This window comes from Felis catus, chromosome B1 (genome assembly GCF_018350175.1).
Source record: "Felis catus isolate Fca126 chromosome B1, F.catus_Fca126_mat1.0, whole genome shotgun sequence".
Lineage (NCBI taxonomy): Eukaryota > Metazoa > Chordata > Mammalia > Carnivora > Felidae > Felis > Felis catus.
The window spans coordinates 125,996,558-126,021,481 of record NC_058371.1 but is presented as its reverse complement, the minus strand read 5'-3'; the positions used below and the strand labels follow the sequence as shown (position 1 = coordinate 126,021,481).

The following is a 24,924-nucleotide window of genomic DNA, read 5'->3' as shown; positions in this document are numbered from 1 at the left end:
GGGAATATATGGCTATATTTTGATTTATAACTTTGTTTTTAAGTTGCTTATTCTAATTTAAAGATGGAAAAATCTTGATTAAAACAAAAGAACCAGGTGTGATTTTCCACATTACATTGACTTTTATCTGGGACTCTCTTAACAATGTGAACCCTATTAAAGGGACGGGTAAATAAGCTGTGTTGTACCTGTCGTCTTGCAGTAAGACTTGCTCCTCTGTTCTGTCCCCTGCACTTGCAGAGAAGTTGAGGCTTTTGGGGTCCTTTCCTTCTTATTCATATTAAGTTCCTGGGAAAAAATCACTAGTATATTTTAAGATGAAAGAGTTTGGGGGCAAATACCTAAAGGCTGTTGCCATCCTCAGCGTGTGGTTTCTCTTTCCACCTCCTTCATGGCAAAATCAATATTATCTCTCTTTTCAAACTCTTGCGTGCTAAGAGATTTATAATTTTTAAGTCTTTTCTAAAATGAAAAAGCGATATTTTATATTTTTAATTACTAGTGAACTTGAAGCTGAAGGAATCATTAGTTATTAACATTTTATTCTTTATCATTAACCCATTTATATACTTATTCGTTTTTTCAGAGGCTGTATTTCTCTTACTGGTTTAGAAGAGGGTTTTTTTTGTATGGTTTTGGTTTTTTTTTTATTTTTTTTTTAAATCAAAGGATCTTGCTCTTTTAAAGTTGTTAGTTGTTACTGTTTTCACAAGCGTTTGATCACCTTTTGATTTTCCTATGTTTTTGAAATATATATTCAATCTAATGAGTATTTTTCCATCTCCTTTGAAACTTAGAAAACTTTTTTATCTAGAAGTAGGAAAAGTATTTTTCTAGATATTTTGGTTTAATTTGTTTAACTGTTAATACTGTGATTCACGAGGAATTTACTAAACTTCAGTATTTTTGTTGACTCATTATTCCCCTTTACCACTTTTTGTGAAGTCACCTTTATCTTACACTTTTGTGGTTCACATTTAAATCTTTGTATTACCTCTTAATTATATTGAATAAAAGTTCATGTTTTTTTTAAATTTTTGAGTATAGTTGACACATAGTGTTACCTTACATTTCAGATGTATAACGTAAGGATTAAACTTCTCTATGCTTTATGCTGTGCTCACCACAAGTGTAGTTACCATTTGTCACCATATAACGAACGCTCTTACAGTATCATTGACTATGTTCCCTACGCTGTGCCTTTTACCTTTTATTCCTGTGACTTCTTCATTCGATAATTGGGAGCCTGTGTCCACTCCCCTTCACCCATTTTGCCCATACCTTAAACACTTTCCCTCTGGCAGCCGACAGTTTGTTCTCTGTATCTATAGGTCTGATTCTTGTTTGTTCATTTTGTTTTTTACATTCCACAGATGAGTAAAATCACATGATTTTGTGTTTCTCAGTCTGATATATCTCAGCATAATACCCTCTAGGTCCATCCATGTTGTTGTAAATGACAAGATTACATCCTTTAAAAAAATTTTTTTTAATGTTTATTTTTTGAGAGACACAGAGACAGAGCGTGAGCAGGGAAGGGGCAGAGAGAGAGGGAGACACAGAATCTGATGCAGCTTCCAGGCTCTGAGCTGTCAGCACAGACCCTGACACGGGGCTCAAACCCATAAACCTGAGCTGAAGTCGGATGCTTAACTGACTGAGCCACCCAGGTGCACCTAGATCTCATCGCCGTGTAATATTCATGTGTGTGTGTGTGTGTGTGTGTGTGTGTGTGTGTGTAGACATATATTTTCTGTAGACAGACATTTTCCTTAAGCATTCATCTATCAATGAACATGTAGGTTATTTCCATATCTTGGCTATTTTATTTATTTATTTTAAATTTAGATTTTTATTTTTATTTTAGTATAGTTAGCATACAGTGTTATATTAGTTTCAGGTATACAATATAGTGATTCAGCAATTCTATATATTGCTCATTGCTCATCAAGATAAGTGTACTCTTAATCCTCTTCACCTATTTCACTCATTCCCGCCTCCCCTGCCCCCCCAATCAACCTTCCCTCTGATAACCATGAGTTTGTTCTTGATAGTTAACAATCTGTTTTTTAGTTTGTCTCTTTTTTTCTTTGTTTACTTGTTTTGTTTCTTAAATTCCATACATGAGTGAAATTATACGGTATTTGTCTTTCTCTGATTTATTTTGTTTAGCATTATACTCTCTAGATCTATCCATGTTATCACGAATGGCAAGATTTCATTCTTTTTTATGGCTGAGTAATATTCCATCATATGTACATATGTGCATATGTGTGTGTTCATCTGTCTATGGACACTTGTGTTACTTTCATAATTTAACTATTGTAAATAATGCTGCAGTAAATGTACAGAAGCATGTTATCTTTTCAAATTAGGGTTTTTGTGTTCTTTGGGTAACTATGTAGTATTGGAATTATTGGGTCATTTGATATTTCTCCTTTTAATTTTTTGAGGAACCTCCATACTGTTTTCCACAGTGGCTGCACCAATTTATATTCCCACCAACAGTGCATGAAGGTTCCTTTTGTTAAATGTGATTTAAGCATTAGAACATGTCAGAATGTTGTCGGATTTAAGTTGCATGCTCCCTGAAATTATTGTAGAAAAGAAGCTTTAAATATATTATATTAAAGCAGATCTAATAAGTTAAGATTCTATGTGAGGAGAAATTATTCATTAATAATATTTACTATTTATCAAGTAGTTTCTTGATATATATCTGGCATTCTACCAAGACTGTTAACTATTATGATTTCATTTAATCCTTTTAACACACCTTTGAATGACACATTCTCATCTCCTTTTCGGGGTAAAGAAACTGAGACCCCGAAGTGTAAAGTAGCTTGATACTCACCTAGCTAATAACTGATAGGGTCACAATCTGACTTTGGTCAGATCTGGCCAAAGTCCACCTTTCAAGAAAGCATTCTCAAATAGAGAAATTATGCTTTTTGCCATATATGGTAATAGATGTGAATCTATAGGGGTCAGATAGCAAGAACCTTCCCAACTTGCATCCATTTTTTGAAAAATGAGCTTAGGAACAGTGATTTTCAAAGTACAGAGATAAGTCAATGAAATCAGTGATATGAGGAGCCTTTTATTATTTGGGATTAGCATTGAGGATACCAAAGTTGTAGGATAGACAGAAATAATCTTATAGTTTTAAATCAGTTTGGAAGCAGCTAAAAAAGTCTTTTAACTTCTTCAAATGTTAGTATTTCTAATGGTTTTATTATTTTATCCCATCGCAAGCCAATTTATACTTCAGCTGTCCATCATATGCTGAAGACACAGCACTATTCCCTCCCTCACATACCTGCTCATGACCTTAGCAGGCAAAATGGCAAGGAGCCGCCAGTTCAGCAGGAAGCGACTGTTCCATCTGGGTTCCTGTTTCCTTAACTATAACCTTCGTTCAGGGGAGAAATGAGTCTACCTAACTGGCATCCTTTGCTATCATCTCTATTTTAAGTTGCTCAGTTAAGAGACTCACAGTTGTTGCTGTGGTATAAAGCTTTGGTATTTAAAGCAGGAAAGGAAATTCTAGATATTTTGGCATCATTAGAACTTTGTGCTTGTATACTAAATGATTACCTGGATTGATATAAAAGAGTATAGTTTACTTTCCTATGGATGGACATACCTCATACATATGGTTTGTGTTTATAGATGTTTGTGTATGTCAATCCATACATAAAAGTTTATATAAAGACATCACTTGAAATCTTAATTGTTTATTATACATTTGGCAACCATGAAGTAATTTGTTTTGTTTTCCTCTTTAACCCAAGGCAAACAATTTTGCCTAACAATGATATAGGATTTTTTTTTTTTTTTTTTGCCTTGGATTACTCTGTCCTTTTGTTGATACATTGGTATGTCTGTGGTCAGATATACACTAAACTTCATTGGGATTCTGTTTATAGCCCTGTCTGGGAACAGTTGAAAGTAAATTAATTGTATTATTACTTGGAAAATTATGCATGAGTTAGTATTTGTATTAATGAATAGTGTTAAAAAATTTAAATAGGTCATTCATATTATCCCTCCTTTTTTCAATAATTTTTCTGCTTTTACTATAAAGATGGTTAGAACTGCACATTGTATAGTTGGAACATAATTCCATATATAATTTCATACTTTAATTCCCCAGATAAATATTTGCTCTTTTTGTATGTAAAATTGACTTCACTAGGAGTCTCTCTTTTACATTACTCTCTATGCCAATTTCAACTTCACCAGTAAATTTGTCATCATTCACAGTGGTAGTTTAGCTTACTAACCTTGAAATTTATTTCTGTGCTTATTGTCAGAGGCTTGTTGGCAAATCGAACTCAACAATAATAGAGAAGGAAAGCATGATGACCTAGGACACACTGTTCTACTGAAATGATCTACGGTTCTTTGAATGTGTCAATTTTTTTTTTATTTGTTTTAAACTAGCCAACATACAATGCATATAGCCTTTTGAGTTACTCATTAATACTCTACATGTAATCTTTTAAAATTATTATTGGTGGAAATAGACAATTATTTTGAATGATTTTTTTTGTACTGTTGTAGTCTAAAGCAGACTAGTACGGCTTCCAAAGCACAATGTGAGCTTAAAATAAGTCTGCTGAAACCGTGTATTCTTAAGTAAGGGAGCTGGTTTTGTGATCATTTTGAAGCTGTCCTTATACTATATGGTCCCTCTAGTATAAAATAAATTTGATATTTATACTAATATGATTTCAATTTCTTTTTTTTAAAGTTTTTTTTTTAACGTTTATTTATTTTTGGGACAGAGAGAGACAGAGCATGAACGGGGGAGGGGCAGAGAGAGAGGGAGACACAGAATCGGAAGCAGGCTCCAGGCTCTGAGCCATCAGCCCAGAGCCTGACGCGGGGCTCGAACTCACGGACCGCGAGATCGTGACCCGGGCTGAAGTCGGACACTTAACCAACTGAGCCACCCAGGCGCCCCTGATTTCAATTTCTTAATAGTCCAAAGTGCATATGATCTGTCCAGAGGTTGAAAATCAATTTTTAAAATTTTGGTTATATTTTAATAACCAAATATTTAATAACCAAATATGTTTACATGTTAACATATGGTATATGTTTCTGTTTATTAACTATATATTATCCGTGGCATTAATTAACGCTTTTAGGGACATAGAATATATCATCAAACATTTGTCTACAAACCCTATAAGGCATGTGGAACGCAAGATGGCCAATCGTCCTTTGTGCCTGTATCCCATACTTACTGAAAGGTTGCTCATTTCTACATGGGGGGCAGTTAAAACAGGCTGACCTGGGATAACCTGGTGGCCAGCACAGAATCATCATACAGCCAGGAGTGAATCATGCAATCGGTCCCCTCTCTGCTTCCCTCCTTGTCCCTCCACCCAACCCTCCACCCTCACCCCTTGTTACCATTTTCCCACTCTTTTTTCTCCCCTCTCCTCTTCCTTTGTTTCCTTGTTATTTTTTATCTTGTTCATAAGTGTCTATTGCATCTCAGCCAGTTAGCCATCTATCTATACCAAGATGTTACTGGTTTTTCTTTAAACTTCAACAGTTTCTTTATCTGTGGTCTTTCATCTGTCACTCAATTATATCAGAAAACTCCCCTTTTTTGGTGCAATTTCAAGGAAATATTTTCTAGTCTTAACAGCAATATTAAATGCTGGGAAGTAAGAGAAACTTCCATCATAAAATGTCAAAGTGCAGTCAGCATGTTTCACAATTTCTGTAAAGTCATTTATTCTCTCATTTTATAACTAATTGTAACTTGGTCAATATTGTACGTTGGATATTTGTACGTATGATAACAGTCTTATTTAACCTTGTTATTAAATCTTATTTAACCATAACTCTGTGAGATGGTTTTTATTATCCTTGTTTTAACGATGAGGAAATGGAAATTGAGAGAAGTTAAATAAGCATGCCTAAGATTACACAGCTTGGAAAGTAGGAGATGTGTGACTGGAACCCAGCTCTTTCTGACTCTGAACATCTTATGATATAGTTTATGACTTTCTTTTAAAATAGGTAATTTCTGGGGCACCTAGGTGACTTCGTCAATTGAGCATCTGATTCTTGATTTCAGCTCAGGTCATGATCTCACAGTTTGTGGGATCGAGTCCCACCATCAGGCTCTGCACTGAGCATGGAGTTAGCTTGGGATTCTCTCTCTTCCTCTCTCTCTGCCCCTCCTCTGTGCGCATGCTCTCATTCTCTCTCTGTCAAAATAGGTAACTTCAGTTTTGTACTCCTGCAGTTTTCTAGAAGTTGGAGAAGTAGCACAGCAGTGCAAGCTGTTCCCCAATGTGACAGCAGTCCAGACCAGGCAAGGCTCTGTTGATATTTACAAACCAAAAGATTAAATCTTAATTTTAATATATCACTCTCATTTCCTTCACGTCTCTTACTTTTGTAATTCTATCAAAGTTTCTTTCTGCAAAGAGACAACCAAACAACAAAACAAATACTTAGGAAAATACGTTCTTCCAAATAAATCCATGTCGTGCTCCAGAATGTTTTTGAGGCTGGTTACATCTTCAGCTGTAATCTATACACTCTTTGATTTCAGTTTGACTCTAACAGACTTTCTCATTAGTTATAAATCACATTGGGATGGCATGAAGTTTTAGATCACACTCTTACAAAAATAGATATTTTCGTATCATTTGGAGATGAGTTACTTGTAGAGTAACTTCTTACCTTTGTCTTGCCTGCTTCCTTCTCAGGAACTTTCTTAGAAACTATGTGAGGCAGGAAATGGCACTTAAACAAATACATTTTATTTTTAGTCAAGTTAAGGATTCTGGTTTTTTTTTTTTTAAAGAAGAAATGGAAGAAATAAAAACTGTAGATCAAACTGACCTTTGGGAATTATCTGTTGATTTTTTCCATGACTCTCTTAGCCCCATATTTGTAAGATATAATTGAAGGTTATAATAAATTTTAATTCATGTTTGTAAAATGTTTTACATATTAAAAACATTTCCACACCCAGTGTTTCTTTTGACGTTTGCTCCCTCAGATGCTTTGAAGCAAGTATATGCATTTTATGAATGGAGACATTAATAATATGTGAGGGTGAGTTGAAGACCCAGACTGAAAAGGCGAGTATTTTGACCTTATCAGAGTAGTTATTAAACTTGATTAGCTTATAGCGTATGAAAATGTGAAGAAATAAACATAACATTATGTGATAACCCATCCCAGACATCAGTGAGGAGCAGGTGCAGGTCATTTAAGGAAAAAAAAAATTATGAGAGTGTTAATATTGAGAAAATGTTATGAAGTTAATTTAGTTGTTGCCGAGATTGAGAAAAGAATTTAATATGATTTTAGTGGCAGAACACCTGTAGTGAGCTTGTGGCGTTACATGGGAATCTAGTTGAGAACCACTGAATTATCACACAAAAAAGTTCTCAATCAGTATAGAGTGTAATAGTAATATTTTCCTAAAGGTTTTCATAAGCTGTGTTGGTATGTCAATAAAGGGTTTATAAGGAACACAGACCAGTTTAAATAAACTACTGAATGTTGTCTCACACCGTATGGGGTAAAGTGATGACAGCATGACTATGGAGAGTTATGTAAACTATGAGAAAGTCATAAAAATTTGAGTGGAGTGAATTGATCAAATCGGTTTTATTTTCCCTGAACTCTCTCTGTTTCTTCCATCTCATCATCTGTAATGATAGACTGTAGGCTTCAGCTTCTTAATGCCTCCATACATGACACACACCACCAGCCATCGATCCTCTCTTCCTTTGAGTCTCAGTGAGCCATGAATCCTAGCTGCCAACATAATCTGCAATAAGCTGTCCATATGGAAAATTAAAATTGATCCCTACTCCCCTCATTTCATAAACAGAAACAAATTCTATGTGGAAGAAAGACTCAACTGTGAAAAACAATACTTTAAAATATTTGGAAACGGATATGTTTTTTATCTTACAGTAAGACGGGAATTTCTTTGACTTGGTATAAACAGAGCAAACCGTAGAGAAGATTAATAAATTCAACAGCATTAAACTCAAAAGAAGACGTGTTAATCAAAGGACACTGTAAAAGGGTAAGATAGGCTGAAAATTGGTTTAGTGCATAGCATATATTAAAGATCCTGCAAATCAATAAGAGAAGTAAAATCAGCCAGTATAAACATGAACAGGAGTTAAAATCCAAATAAACATGAAAATTTGCTGAGCCTCCTTAATAATTAGGGAAATATAAGTTAAAGCTAGAGTAATATTTTATGGCCACTGTGTTAAACATATAGAAGTCTGAAATATCCTAAACAGTGTGGATATGAAGCAACAGGAATGGTCATACATTGTAATGGGAATGTGAGTTGGTACAGTAAATTGGGAAGTTGGAATTGAACCAAGTACACTCTTTTGCTCAGCACCTACAAGTATGCCCTAGACAAAGTCTTGCTTGTATGCCTCGGGAAATAGGTACAAGACTTCGTACTGTAGCCTTGTAGAGAAAACAAACAAATAGCATAATAGCAAAAACATAGAAACAAATCTGGAAACAACCCAACAGAGAGCAGACTGGATAATTTAGGCATTATTTGTATATAGTAGAGTTACCGTAATAATGAAAATGAGTGCATCTCACCCTACCTGCCTGAATCCCCAAATCATAATGTTGAACGAAAAAAAAAGCAAGTCACAAATTGCAAAGAGCATGATTTCAATTATGTAAACTTTGATCAGAGGCAAAACTAATATATTTTTGTGGAATCCTTATTTATGTGATCAAGCTATAGGAAAACCAAGGGGAAATATTTTTTTTAAGTTTATTTACTTTGAAAGAGCAAGAGTGAGAGTGAGCAAGTGTGAGGGAGAGAGAGAGGGGGAGAGGGGGAGAGAGAGAGAGAGAGAGAGAGAGAGAGAGAGAGAGAGAGAGAATAAATACCAAGGTGGAAGATTAAAACAAAATTGAGGATGTTGAGTGTTTCTAGTTGGAGGGAAGGAGTTGGGTTCAGGAAGGAGCCCAGAGAGCTCGGGTGATATATAAGTGGATAAGTGGATGATCATTAAAAATATTAAAAGTATCATTATTAACAATTATGTATATTATTATTTTTCATTGCATATGCTGTACCTTCTATCCCTGTGACTTACTCATTCTATGAGTGGAAGCCTGTATTTCCCACTCCCCTTCACCAATTTGCCCATCCCCAGCTCCCCTCCCCTCTGGAAACTGTCAGTTCTCTGTGATTATGGTTCTGTTTCTGCTATTTGTTCGGTTTTTCAGATTCCACATATAAGTGAAGTCATATGGTATTTGTCTTTCTCTTATTACATTTAAATAATACCTTCTAGGTCCATTTGTATTGTTGCAAATGGCAAGTTCTCTTTCTTTTTTATGGCTGAATAATGTTCCATTGTGTGTGTGTGTGTGTGTGTGTGTGTGTATGTATATATGTATATATATGTGTATATATATATATGTATATATATATATCACATCTTCTTTATCTGTTCATCTATCTCTGGACACGTGTTGCTTTCATATCTTGGTTATTGTAAATAATGCTGCAATAGCATAGGAGTGCATATATATATTTTTGAATTAGTATTTTCATTTTGTTTGAGTAAACACCCAGTAGTGTCACTTCTGTATATTTTATTGTATGGTAGGTAGTGTGGTTTTTAATTTTTTGAGGAACCTCCATACAGTTTTCATAGTGGCTGTACCAATTTACATTCCCACCGACAGTGCACGAAGGTTCTTTTTTCTTCACATCCTTGCCAACACTTGCTATTTCTTGTCTCTTTGATTCTAGCCATTCTGACAGATGTGAGGTGATAGCTCCTGGTTTTGATTTGCATTTCCCTGATGCTTAGTGATGTTGAATATCTTTTCATGTGTCTTTTGGCTATATGTACGTCTTCTTTAGAAAAATGTCTGTTCAGGTCCTCTGCCCAGTTTTTAGTCAGATTGTTTGGGGCATGTATGTATGTATGTATGTATGTATGTATGTATGTGTTGAGTTGTACAAGTTCTTACGTGTTGTGGCTGTTAACCCATTTTTAGATATATTTTTTGCAAATATCGTCTCCCATTCAGTAGGTTGCCTTTTTGTTTTGTTGATGGTTTTCTTCACTGTGAAAAAGGTTTTTATTTTGGTGTAGTCCCCATAGTTTATTTTTGCTTTTGTCTCCCTTGCCTGAGGAGACATATCAGTGACAGGACTTTGAATCCCCCTCTCAGGTTTCTTTCTTCCCATAGTATTACTGGAATTCCACAGGGGTTCCCACATTTGTTTACACACAGAACAGGCTGCCTCTGTGAGCCAACACTCCGGCTTTCTCCATGGCTGCCTTTTCTGAATCCAGGCTGCCATTCTCTGGGACCACCATTATCTTTAGCACCTTCCCACTCCCAGCTGACATAGGCCCCTTCAGTTGGAAGGTGTTACTCCCAATCATTGCTGTTTATCACTATGCTCCAGATATTTTTGTTCATTCATAAAGGGGATCTGTCCCTGACCTCTGGCATTTCCTCCTCTCCAGACTGATTGTCTGCTTGTTCTAGACCCACCAGTCCTCATTACTGCTGGGTCCCTGACAGTGTACTACACTCTTCTGCAAATCGAGAAGAGGGATAACTGCCTTCCTGCTGTTAATTGTTAATTGCTCTTGTTCTGAGGACATACTGCATGTCTGCTTGGGCCCTAAGGTATTACAGGTCTTAAGGAATCATGTTTTCTGGTTTTCCCTCTATGCTAGTGGCGTGCCCATGGATTACTAGGGGTTGCATTCCCATGCATCCAGTTATAACCAGTTCTCCTCCGAATCTCTGGTCTTCTTGCCAAGTCTAACCTGCCATCTCATTCTTTCCCTACCAATCCATTCTCTCTTAAAGGTCCTGAAAATTTGCTTTTAAAAATTCTGCAGTTCTGTTTTAGCTTCAGCCCTGAGATCAACCAATCAATTATTCTCATCTTTCCTTCTTCCCATCCCCCCTTCTCTTTCTCATACACAGATATCATACAACTGTAGATTCGCAGGCATTCAGACACACTTACACATAAAAGGACTCTTTCTGTGGATTGGGTTTGCACTATTTCTGAGGTGGTTCCTCAGGCCCCAGGAAAGTCTGCTGGTGTACTGTATAGCTGGAGAGAATCGGTGGCCCTAACGTATGTGTACCCACATGTGTCAGCATCTAAACTGAACCCAGCCTGGATCTTATTAAATAGCAACAGTAACTGCAGAAAGCCTCAGTAAGGGTAAGTACAATGTATACATTATTGAATTTAAATTTCATTAAAATCTATGAGGTAGGTTTTGTATCTCCATTGTATGGGTGATGAAACTGAGGCTCAGACTGCATAAATAACCAAAATACACACAGATGGTAACAAGTAGAGCTCTGCCACAAAATAGGGCCACCTGATTTGAAAGCCTGTGCTCTTATCACTAAATTAGATAGAATGTTTCATAACCCAGATTAATTTCACTACCTTCTTTAAAATGTGATTTCAGAAACAGCTTCTTATTCTGAATATATCACTGACATAATTATGTATTTTTTTGCAAAAATATAATTGGTTGAAAATAATGGCTTTGTGGTGTAATTTATTTTAATGAGAAATGTTCAATTTTTAAAAAAATTTTGTTAATGTTTATTTATTTTTGAGACAGAGAGAGACAGAGCATGAACGGGGAAGGGTCAGAGAGAGAGGGAGACACAGAATCTGAAACAGGCTCCAGGCTCTGAGCTGTCAGCACAGAGCCCAATGCGGGGCTTGAACTCATGGGCCGCAAGATCATGACCTGAGCCGAAGTCAGATGTTTAACTGACTGAGCCACCCAGGCGCCCCGAGAAATGTTTAATTTGATGATACTCTACTGAGTTTGATAGTACTATATACCTGAGAATCCATCCTGTAGAAATTGGATATCTTGTCTGCTAAACTGGCTGAGGCTGAGGCTGTAGTCTTTCCCTGACCAGTAAAATCTCTTTAGTTAACGTTGAATTACTGTGTCATCAAGAAGAGTGTTAGGCTTTTGTGAAATATTGTGATTAAGTGCAATATCTCCATAATTTCTCCCCCTGAATTGTCAGTTGGATATGCTTCTGGATAATAAGTAGTTTTATTTTTTGAGTATGGATTGTTTTGTAGATTGATTTAGAGAATAATGAGACTGTTCAGGATTCTATGAGAAGAAAGATGAATCTTTATTGTCACATTGTAATAGAAAAAAAAAGAAATCACCTGGATGTTTATCCACAGTAGAATAAATAACTATATACATAAATAACTGAATAGTTATGCAGTGAAATGAGTTTATTCAATGAACTTGAGCTGGGTTTATCAACATGGGTTAATCGTTAAAACATTGAACACAAGTTAGTGATGGACACACGAATATACAATATTTATAGAAAATGTGTAAAAATTCTATAAAATGGTATATGTGGCTTGTGGGGACACACACACACACACACACACACACACACATTAAAGTATACCTGACAGTGATAAATAGCACATTCGGGGTAGTGATCATCTGTAAAAGTAGGAACAGGGCAATTCTGTTGGGATTGGATGCATGGGAGTTGTATCAATAATGTTTGCTTCCTTAATCTTGATGATATCTATGTGGTGCTCATTACATGTTCTCTGTCCTTTTGGCATTACTGAAATATTTAATCATAAAAACCTGAGAAAGTAATATTTTGACTTTGGGATAGTACAGAGAAATCAATGTGCTCCTCAGAAAAGGTGTTGATAGGGCACTTAGTTTTTTAAAAACAACTCTATTTTTTTATTTTGTGAAAAAAAATGTAATAGAAGACAAAAGTAGGAAGAAGAGAAAAAATGTGGGTCACGTGCTTTTCCCTTTCTATTATACTCCATTATGCTGCTGCATACTCCACACATGGCTTCTGAAATGTCATATTTTCTCAGTTCCCTGAAGCCAATGTCAGTGTATTATTAGCTCTTTGGAGAAGGAGAAGGAGAAATTCTACTATATTAAAAATACATATATGCATTACAATGATATATATGCATTTTAAGATTCCAGTAGATGTAATGCATTAATATTACATATGTGTATGAATATAAATTAACAGAGAATAAATTATCTTTTCCCAAACTCTTGCTGAAACAATTGCTACGTACCCAATAAAACTTGAATTTGCAACAAACCTTCATATCACAGTGGAACCAAGCTCATTTTGCTCGTCTTCATTAAGTTAGTATGGGTTTTTAAAAAAATCGTTTGTCAGCTAGCATACTATTTGATTGAAAGCTGTCTAGACTGCTGTTTTAGTGAAGTATGTATTTAGTTATGTGTCAGATTTTTCCTCTGTGACCTAATTACTTGAATATTCCCAAACAGTCTAGCTTTTGTACAAGAACACATTGTTATACTTGTAGTTTTAGTTGCTATTGTTGACAACTGCATTTTCTTTCATTTTAAGGTGAATTTTCTTTCACATATTACTGTTCATTTTATAAAGCATATACGTATGTTTAATGAGGTAGAGTTTCTTCTTCCCAAAGGAGAGCGTATAGTAGATTGAAGTTGACTTCATGGAATTGAAAAAAATATGATACTTAAGAAGCATTCATAGAGTATGTGGCCGGTTCAAGCATCAGTTTCCAGGAGAATCCTGTTCTGTACTTAGATAATTTAATGAGGGAGGTTTAGTAGTTTGATAACAATGGGCTCTGAAGTTAGAGAGCCTGAGCTCTGAGCCTGTCTTCACCTCCGAGGAACTGTATGAACTGTAACAAATTTGTTAACCTTCTGGGTCTTCAATTTCCTCATTTTTCAAGTGGGATTTTTCACTTGTGAGGAGTCCCTCTCTCAGTATGGAGAATGGGTGAACTAGAGCTGAGCAGCCTAGTCACAGGGAAGGTGTAATATAGCTGACTGAGATCTAATGAGGATTGAGACCTAATGAACTTAAGACAGAGGCACAGGGCTGGGAAATGGGGGCAACTTTTTAAGACTTAAAAAATGTAAATCAAACAGGTTTGAGGGGCAGAGAGAAGGAATGGTGATAGCTATTTTCATGTTAGCTTACCTGGCCAAATGGATGGATACTGGAACAGTTTATCAAAATAGAAAATGTAGGAAGACCGCTTTAGAGGAAGGATAGGTATGTTACATCTCCATGCATAAGTGTAGTCATGTCAGACCAAGAAATTCTCCTCAACTTTCTTTTTTCTTTAAAAAAAATTTTTTTTAACATTTATTTTTGAGAGAGACACAGCATGAGCTGAGGAAGGCAGAGAGAGAGGGAGACACAGAATCTGAAGCAGGCTCCAGGCTCTGAGCTGTTAGCACAGAGAATTCAGCGTGGGCTTGAACCCCCGAACCAATAAGATCATCACCTTAGCCGAAGTCGGATGCTTAACCGACTGAACCACCTAGGCGTCCCTTTTTCCTTTTTTTTTAAACTCCTCAACTTTCTTAGAGCTACTGCTCTGTAGCTGTCTCTCCGGATCCATCACTACTGAAAACTGTTGACATACATTCCAGTGGATGTTTGTTCATTGGTGTTTTTTCTGCTCCTGCTGGAGTAGGTCCTTGCTTGCCCTGAAGTGGTACCCATTCTGTTCCATCCTCAGTATCCAATATATTGAAACCAGTTCTGTTTAACAACTAACTCCATCAGCCAGGACCTGATTTTGATGATTTTCCCCTTTCTTTTTAGTGTCTTGGTGTCCTTTGCTCTCAGAATCATCCCAGTTTATGTAAAACAAATCCAATATCTTGAATTTCAAAGAGAATGGGCTCAGGGGTCTCAGCTCCACAGAAACTGCTTGGCCATGTGAATAGTCTTTTGACTCCTTTCTTAGACCAGCTCTAATCTCCAGGAAATTGGGATAATCTAATTAGGCAACCAAAAGTTCTAGAACCATTTATTTCAGAGCAATGGTGTACCTTTACCTTAAATGTCTTATGGTAAGAAAACCACTCAATGTTCAGTGATAGCTTAAGGAAGATTTATTCCAGATGAGCTTTGGTGCCCACATAGATCAAAGCCATGTTAGGTTTATTACATATTATGTGATAGAAGTGCTAGAGTCACCCTCATCAGGCATCAGGACATAGAATGTATGTTCAGTTTCTCATATTCTGGATATATGCTATCTTTTAGAAATTACATTTGGATGCAAGTAACAGAAACTAGAATTAATGGCAGAAAAAGAGAAGTGTATGTATTTTTTTCATATAAAGAAGTGCAGAAGTAGGCAATCCAGGGAGGGCATAGCAGTTCCATAGACATCAGGGTTCTAGTCTCTTTTTGATTTTCTGCCCCACTAACCTACATTGTGACTTCAAAGACATGTCATGGTTTTTGGTGGCTAGTGTTGTTCTAGCTGTCACGTCCAATTTCTAGGCAGCAGGAGAAAGGGACAGATCATATGGACAAATCTCCTAGTCAGGTACCTTCTTGTAAGTAGCAATTCACGGTATCTCATCTCTGGTTACATTTCACGACTAGCTTTTAATCAGATGACCACATCATGGTTTTTTAGCTGGATATATTGCTGCCCTGAGAAACCAGGATTCTGTTGCCACAAGAAGGGAAGATTGGATAATGGGTGATGACTAGCCTTCTTTGCCTCATGTACTACATAAGATGTTAAGATACTGATCGAAGTATTTCATAAATAAGTAGAACAATGAACATTACTCTTTAGTCAAAGATTTTTCGGTGCAGTTACCCCACTCTGAATGGCCCTGATGGAGACCTTTAATGTTTACTAGCCATTTAAAAATGAAAACAAAAACAAAAACCCTGCCATTTTGTTATTCTCATAACAAATTAAGATGCATGGCTTCATGAGAAATTTAATAATTACTCCCAGGAATATGTTAGACAATTGAGGAACTTATGGATTTGACTAAAGAAGTCTGTGTCTGGATGTACAAATATATCTAGAACATTAGGTCTGTCAGAGGAAAGGTATATTTTAGACAAAAGGAGAAAGTGAGGCAGTAATTTGTCTAAGGTCACAAGTGAATAACCTGAATTATTTCAATAATTTACAGTATTATTAATTCAAAGGAAATGGATTCTTGATATATTTGAGTCATTCCTAGTCTTAAGCATAACTATTTGACAGAGCCTCTAGGTACTTTGATATGACTGTACCTATGCTGCTTCTAATTAGTATTGATTTTGAATTAATATTATCCCAGCACAGTTATTTTTGGTGCTTTTCCAGCTGTGTAAATACCCTTATTGCATAAACAGACTAAATTTAATCACAGAATTTACTGTGCTGGCAGTATTTACAACTTCATTGTGGACCCAATGTCTTAAACATCTGTCCTTCATTTACTATATCTTAAATATAAACTTTTATAACACACGTCAAATTATAAGTATTTACGCAAAGACACCATAGCATAATAGTGCTTGGAAGAAGGAGCAAATTTCTGAGAAAAGAGTTTAAAAATTAACACAGTTTGGGTTTGTTAATGGTGTCTGTCTCCCACAAAAACAAAGGGGAGCCCATCAGAAATAAGTAAGAAAGCATTTTTAAAAGACCTCCTGGAAGGTTAAACTTTATCATAATATCAAAAATGTTGAAATTAGTTTTTTTAAGGGGGGGATTTATGTTGTTTTTAAGTGCCTTTGTCTTGATTTAAAAATGATGCAACATTTTCATTAAATAACAAGTTCTTTAACTGGGAAAACATTGTGTGGTCTTTAAGGTAAATTAAGAGGATGTACAAAATAGAGAAACAGATTTAGTAAATCTATGACTTTCAAAAGTTATTTTTCCCACCAAACAGTGTCTCTCCACCAAACTCTGTATCTCTCCAATTTGATTATGTAAAAGTCGTAGTGTTTTTATAGTTAATTCTTTAGTTTGAGCCCTGCAAGGCTAGTTCCTCATGTATTTCCTCCAACTGATTTAATTTTGGATAAAATTATTTTTATCTGATTTTCCTTTGAGAAAATATGGATATTTGCTTCCTTGGCTGACTTACAGGTCCGGGGGTTGGGGGGGGAGGGTACTAAAGGACCCACGTGAATAGGCTTCACAAGTAAGACAGCCGCCCCATGCAGAGATGCCTCCCAGGCTAGTATTTGTGTTCTGGAAGAGGCTGACTGGGAAAACAGGTATGGAGACTCCTCTGCTCTTTAGGATTTACAGATTGGTTTCCCCTATAATATACATGGGAGTGAACAGTGTTCTGAAAGACGAAGAAAATTTTTAAAAATGTAGACTTCTGGAACAGTACTGCTGACACATGAGGAGAAAAGAAAGTAGTGAGGGTAAAGAAGTGATGAACTACAAAAAACATTGTGTGAAGTTATCTCATCTGTTTTACCTGTTATTTGATTGTCTAAAACTAGCATTTTATTGTGCTGTTTATATATTTGCTTTATGTATGTATGTATTCTCTTTCCTAATGAGATTATAGTTGTTGTTGTTTTTTTTTTTTTGTTTGTTTGTTTTTATGGAAACTACTATCCTTTACTCTTTTGGACTCTCCTATAGCATCTGGCATCATGTGAGACACTGTAAGCCTGAAGATATTTAACTGGATATGAGTGGCAAGTCTGATAAGTAGTGGTTCCTTCATGTAGTGTTTTGAGGATTAGGAGGCTGTGTCTGTGTCAGGAGAAGAAAAACTAGAGTGATAAATTAGGCCGGGGTCTCTGTTTTATATATTGCTATATATTTGGAGCTTAGAATGGTGCTTGACAGGTTGGGAGTACTAAATAAATATTTTTTCAGTGAATGAGTAAATCATTCTGCAATACTTGAGAGAGCAAGTAAGAATGGAAGTGTATTTGCTATTCTGTTACTAAATTAACTCTAAAATCTCTTCTAATTCTGATCTGTGATTAGTATTAATATTTGTAAATTTAGCAGATATTATATCGGAATCTAAATTCAGAAGCTGCACTATCTTATAATTGTAGAATCTATGCAAGAGATGTACAGTCAAACCTGTTAATAATAATTAACTTAATAAAAATAGGGGTTCAACTACCCTGATTTAAGAAACAATGAAAAAAACCTCACCTATATTAACTTGACAAGTCTGTGTAAAGTTTAATATTATGCTAAACTCCTATTAATATTCAATTAGTTAATTGAGTGGCATTCCTCTTCAATTTATATTTCAGTTTATATAGAGTGAAAGTTAATTAACCTGGCTCTGGAATAGGTGTGGGGATGATTGAATTCTGTTTTATGGTAGGGGTAAGATCATACTGGACCATTTATCTGATTATCTGATTTTATCATCATGACATCGAAATTCTAAAAGGGATTTTATACCTCTTTAAACTCAATCTTTCATATAAAATGGATTCCTGGAAAGTAAGTGATAAGAATTGTAGATTTTTACCACCAGGTTTAATCAGTATTCAGATCTCCTGGTTTCATATTGATGCCTTTTTGAAATGTTAGTATTTCCCAGTGATTTTCCCCCTCAAGATTAGTGAAAGAAGAGACTCTGCCAAGAACAAAATGATTCTGTACTACATGGAGTATCATCCAGAAGGGCATGGGGTGGGGTGGGAGTGGGAGGATGTTCGTTTGACCCAATGGGCTTCTTGATACATGAGGCGAAGGAGCAGGGAGAATAATGGTCCTCAAAGTATGCCCCAAGGACCCTTGGGAGGTCTCTAAGAAACTATTGGACATTTTGCACATTCAAAACTGTTTTATAATAATACTAAGACATTATTTGTCTTTTTTGCTGTGCTGACATTTGCTTTAGTGGTTCAAAAGACAATAGTAGGGAAAACGGCTGGTACCTTAGCACCAACCAAAGGTGGTGGCAACAGGCATTTTACCATTGTGTTCTCCATTGTCACATCCTTGAAGTAAAAAAGAAAAGTGAACATTTAACTTAAAAATGTCCTTGATAAAAAGGTAAAAAATATCCATTTATTAAATCTCAACGCTTGTGTACATGCCTTTTCAATATTCTGTGTGATGTAATGGAAGTATGCTCTGTGCCTGCCATCGCGCACTGAAGGGCAGTGGTTTTACTCAGGAGTTGTTGCTAAATGAATTCCTTTTTGATGGATCAGCATCTTTAATTGAAAGAGTGACCAACAAACTATGACAATTCAGATTTGGACATTTGGTGGAAAATTTTTTGAAAAGAAAGTGAGCCTGTTGAGGACAATAATGGACAGTATTTGAGCTGCTGATAAAATATGAACTTTTAAGTAAAAATTCAAATAAAAACTTAAATTTTGGAAACCTTGTGATTGCTGCCATGAGCCTTGAGAGTATCCAACTATTTAAAAGCTTTTTTCATGACACTGGTGTGGATATTAGCAGATGTGATTTTTTTTTTTGTCGTTTCGTAAGGAAATGTGTTAACATTTCAAACTCTTTGGGGGTCCATGAACTGATATTTATATTTTCCAAATGATTAATGCATGATTTTATACAATTATATATGGATAAAAGATCTAGTCAAAGTAAAAGGTAGTAAAATGTATTTTAATGTAACAATACAAATATTTCATTGTTATGGTTCAGATTCTACATTGCAACGAAACTTAAGAAACGACTACATGTTGGGGCACCTGCATGGCTCAGTCAGTTAAGTGTCCAACTTTGGTTCAAGTCAAGATCTTGTGTTTTGTGGGTTAGAGCCCCACATGGGGATCTCTGCTGTCAGCCCAGAGCCCTTATCCAATCATTTGCCTCCCTCTCTCTCTGCCCCTCCCCCATGTGCGCCCATGGGTGCACTCTTAAAAAAACCTACTACATGTTGAGTTTTGGTGTAGTACTAAGGAAGACTTATATCCACATTATCTGAAAAGGTTATTAAAGTATTTCCCCCTTTTCCTTTCTCTTTATCTGTGGGAGACAGGAATGCCTTCACATACTTCAAGCGAAATAACATATCATAATATATTGAATGCAGAGGCAGAGTTGAGAATCTTATTTTCCTTTAAGCTAGATACTTACCACCAAATTATTTTTATTTGAAGAAACATGATTTTCATGAAAGCTATTTTTGTGTTACAGTAACATAGTGGATTTATTAATATTATTTTTAAATGAATATACATCTCATTTAAAATTTTTTTTGAGAGAGTTAGCACACTTGTGCTCAGGTGGGGAGGGGCAGACTGAGAGGGGGAAGGAGAGGGAGAATCCTAAGGAGACTCCACACACAGCACAGAGCCTGATGTGGCCTTGATCTCACCACAGTGAGTTCATGACCTGAGCAGAAATCATGAGTCGGACACTTAACTGACTGAACATCACAGGTGTCCCTCATTTTAATTTTAATAAGGTAAATAAAAAACAAAATAGATGTTAACAAAAATAAACGAAAGTTCTTTTGGGTTCTTAATATTTTTTAAGAATGTAAAGGAATGCTGAGACCAAAATGTTTAATGACACTTCTCTCAACTCTAGATTAGAACAGGTGCCTCTCTACCTATAGAGTGATATTCCTTAATATATTAGTATTGTCTCAGTACAGTTGTTACCATGTCATTTTTTCATTTGTTGATATATTCAACACATAATTACTGTGTACCTTCTGTCCTATTAGGTCATGGGAATTATTTCAAGAAAAGATTCTGTCCCCTGCTTATTTTTAAGCTTCTCTAAAGCCAGGTCTGAGTGCTATAGTTCTTTTTATTTCCCTAATTACGGTAAAGTTATTTAATATTGGTTTTCTCTTTCCTCTTTTCAACTTTATAGATATGGAAATGTGGCTTGGTATTTGTTTTCATGTTTTTGCCATTTGTTACTAGGACAGAATTTGGCTAATATTTAAACAAGTACACCATTTATCCACTTCCCTTTCTTTCTAGTATGTTTGAAATCATGGAAGAGGTAAATACCTTTCAGCATTTTGTGTATATGCAATTTTATACAAATGGTAGGGATGAGAGACAAGAAGGGCATGGGTAAGAGAGAGAGATGAAAGTCTTTAACAAGGTGTCTGTAGAGTGTTTTCCAGATCTATCCCTCACTTTTGTAGGGGCAAGGCAAGAGTACAGACAACTGCACAGCATATGTAATCTATTTAAAAGTTCTAAATTAGGCACATATGCTATTTGCTAATTGCTCTTGGCCATCCTTTGGACCTAGGATTGCACACTCTGGTTCTTTGGGAAAAGAGTTCTGAGGTCATGGTCACGTGAAAGGAGGGATGGTAAGGTCCAGAGAGGCCTGTCCTTTGTTACATTGGATTCCTTGTAGTGGTGAGGCATGCAGCCAAAAAGGGATTGGAGGGGATACCTTTAAAGTGCATACCTCAAGACTAGGACCTTGTTTGTCCATGTCTAAGGGCAAGGCTGGTATGGGCCATATATTACTTATATTAGAATCTCCAGCAGTGCTTCTTAAAAATGCAATTTTGTAGACCCCATCCCAGACCTGAATGAATAGAGAGCAATACGGCGCAAAGGTCGGTGTTATGAGCGTCAATAGACATAGGTTATGTTTTGAGGGATTTTTTGGGGCAGACATATGAGTTTCTGCTTAGCATCAGTATTTCATTGTGGCTGTTAAAAATGTCTTTCTAAACATTTGATCTAATTTAATTCTCTTAGCAACTCTTTGAGGTTTTTATTCCCATGCTTCAGAATGTATTCTGTAATGCCATTGGGGAATTTGAATCTCGAAATGGCCTTAGGATATTCCTTCTCTAATGCCAAGTTCCTACGTATTTTTCACCAGTATGTGCAATTAATAATGTTATGGATTAAATATACTTATGTCTACATCAAAAAGGAAAATACTTTTGGTGAAATGTTAGGCGAATATTGAAGGCCTAGGAGGGGAAATCCCTTCTGAATTTTGAAGAAAATACTATCTTTTTAGTAAAATGAATTCACATTAAGCAGAATGAATTTTATTATGCAAGTTAAACCTGAATATTTAATGATGACTTATAAAGTAGTTACTAAAAATGCATGTTAGTAACTTTGTGTGCATGTAACAGTATCATCACATGTGCATTATAGTGTTGTTGATAATTTGCATTTGCAGTGCTTTTTCAAAAAATAATTTTCGGTTTCTAGAATAACAATATTGTCTACAGAGGTGCCTGAGTGGCTTAGTAGGTTGAGCATCCACTCTTGATTTAGGCTCAGGTCATGATTCCAGGGTCATGGGATGGAGCTCTGTGTCAGGCTCCACGCTGGGCAGGAAGCCTGTTTAAGACTCTTTCTTTCTCTCTTTCTCTTTCTCTCTTTCTCTCTCTCGCTCCCTCTCTCCAAGTCTCTCTCCCTGTCTCCTTTTGCCCCTCCCCAGCTTGGGTATGTGTGCTCTCTCTCTCTCAAAAAAAATAATAATACTGGGGCGCCTGGGTGGCTCAGTCGGTTGGGCGACCGACTTCGGCTCAGGTCACGATCTCGCGGTCCGTGAGTTCGAGCCCCGCGTCGGGCTCTGGACTGACGGCTCAGAGCCTGGAGCCTGTTTCAGATTCTGTGTCTCCCTCTCTCTGCTCCTCCCCCGTTCATGCTCTGTCTCTCTCTGTCCCAAAAATAAATAAACGTTAAAAAAAAATAATAATACTGTCTACAGAGAAGTTATGGATCAAGTTGGGAATTGTATAAAAACACCTATATTGTTTTTGGAAAGTATTGTTTAAAAGGAGTGAATGGTCAAATTTAGAAGTAACTAATAATAGTCCTGTGAAACCAATAATGAAGTCATTTACTAACTTAAAAAAAATTGTGGTCTCACGCCTAGAAAGTGCTATTTAGTAGCAGGGGTGAGAGGGTGGAGCTAGTTACTGCTAACCATACAGTACTCTAGTTGTTTCCCACAGTTAATATTAACTACTGCAGATTTGTAATTTATAATGTGAAAGCAGTTTAGTCCCTGGGATTACCTGGATTATTTAGTATTTTGCATCTCTGTGAAATACTGAATGGCCGCTTGTTCCTGGAATCGTATGAACTTTTTGGGCAGCTATTTTGGGAATTATTTCATACAACTGAAATGTCTTCCTAATGATACTGTTTCTTTTCTAAAAAGGAATAGCCTAGGATTCAGTTTTGGCTTGCATAGACAAATTAACATAGTGTGGTGAAGAAATGGGGCCCGGACTAGAAGAGTTAATCTTTAAGTTCAGCTTGAGCTGTGTGTGCTGATCCTTTTCTGCTTCTTGTTAATTGGCGCCTCAGACTCCCTACTAATTAATGGGAGAGCATGGGGCAGGTGGCGCCATTTTATTCTGATAATCCTTGTCATCAATGTCCACGTAATCTTCTTGTTTAATTATAATGAATGTGCATTTGGGGTGCGTGAACTTTTAACAGCTTTTTTTCACTGGAAGTTCACTGGTCAAGGACAGTTTTGCAACTGTCAGGTGCTACTACATATTGCAAACAAAGACACTTGTTTTAGCTTTTCACTTGTTAATTCACACAAGTGGCAGTCACTAAATGGAGGTGCTGTGTGCTTTTTAAAAACTAGACGGGAATAACTCTAGCCAGAGAAATTAAAGAAATCTGTGCTTCTTTTAATTGTGTGTGTGTGTGTGTGTGTGTGTGTGTGTGTGTGTGTGTGTGTGTGTGTTTGGAGTGAGGGTAAGAAATTTTGTTTAAATAGGGACATTTAATTTTAAGAGTACTTAATGGATAAAAATATTAGAGTAATGTTTTCTCTGGAAGGAAGAGCTGAGGCAGGAAGTCAAAATAAATGGAACTGATTTACTTAAGAATTTGCAAGTTTTAGCTGTGAAATGACCAGATAAATGATTCTCTTGGAGAGTGGATAGCTGTTAGAGAATGCATATTTTGCTCACTTCCATTTTAAAAAGACTGTTCTTGCTTTCAGGTATAAAGATGGGTTTAGGTAAAAATAAATTCAGAGTAGTTTTGAAGTTTGGGGACAAGTCTTAAAATTGTGTTCCAAGCAATGCATTATTTATTTGGGGGAAGTGGGAGAAAAGGAGGGAGGAAGAAGTCAAAAAACACCTCCTTGGCTGTTAATACCTTGAAACTTAGTGGAAAGGAAATAACACCCAATTTATACGAACTCCAATGTAAACAAACAGGAGCTATGATGGGAAATAGCACCAGGGCCAATTTATAAGACTTGGTCCATGTTCATTTTTCAGATAAAACTTCCTGTACTTACTCCTACCCATTATGGGCCAGACCAAAACCAAAATAAATCTTCCTCAAATGGTATAGGGAAACATTTTAATTGGGTGATATTTTTGGAAAATCAGAAATCGTTATTTCGCTATTGGTACCTTGATAAAATTTCATGTACTATCTCAAAGTGTAAATTTTTATGAACTTGGATGTTAATCATATATTTACAGTTTAATAATGATAACAGTGTTTTGGTATATAATATTTTTGTGTCTAATCAGAGAATCTTGGCTTAATGTAAATTTGCAGTTAAAATTAAAATCCAAATCTGTGGTCTTCACCTAAATAGGTGGTTCTCCACCTAGAGGCAGATTTCTTCCCTCTCCCCACCCAGGGACATATATCCATGTCTGGAGACGTGTTTGATTTTTACGACTGGGAGGAGGTGCTACTGGCATTTAATGAGAGAAAATGATGGATGCTGTTAAACATCCTAAAATGCACAGGACAGCCCCCCACAAAAAGAATTATCTGGCCCAAAATATTAATATTGCTGGGATTGAGAAACCTGCCCTACCTAAATGATGCTTTCTACTGATGAAACACTACTGATTTGTAATCTGTGGATTGTGAAGATACTGGAAATTACCTGAAGAAATGCTACATTGAAGGAAACAATCATATGTAGGTATGTAAGTATTGGGTTGTATGGGATTAACTAATATATAACACCTTCCTAATTTTATTTTGTTCTCTCCCTTTCAAATGACAAATTTTTGTCCTGCAGTAAGTGATTCACTGTGAGGAGCGATGATTAGTAAACTAAACGGTTAACAAAATCATGGTAATCATTTTGCAATATGTACATAT

General features: G+C 36.1%; 1 protein-coding gene across 13 annotated transcripts in view; it reads left to right on the top strand.

Annotated features, from left to right (window-relative positions):
* BMPR1B (bone morphogenetic protein receptor type 1B) overlaps positions 1-24,924 on the top strand; it is a 419,833-nt gene that overhangs the window by 259,671 nt on the left and 135,238 nt on the right. For 4 of the 13 annotated variants that reach the window (XM_045056071.1, XM_045056076.1, XM_045056069.1 and 1 more), the window contains 3 exons: positions 7,037-8,080; positions 11,005-11,251; positions 24,449-24,742. The exons of 8 other annotated variants lie outside the window; for them this stretch is intronic. The gene's annotated coding sequence lies outside the window, so the exon portion shown is untranslated. The remainder of the gene's footprint in view (positions 1-7,036; positions 8,081-11,004; positions 11,252-24,448; positions 24,743-24,924) is intronic. One more of the 13 variants, XM_045056072.1, reaches the window with a different exon arrangement.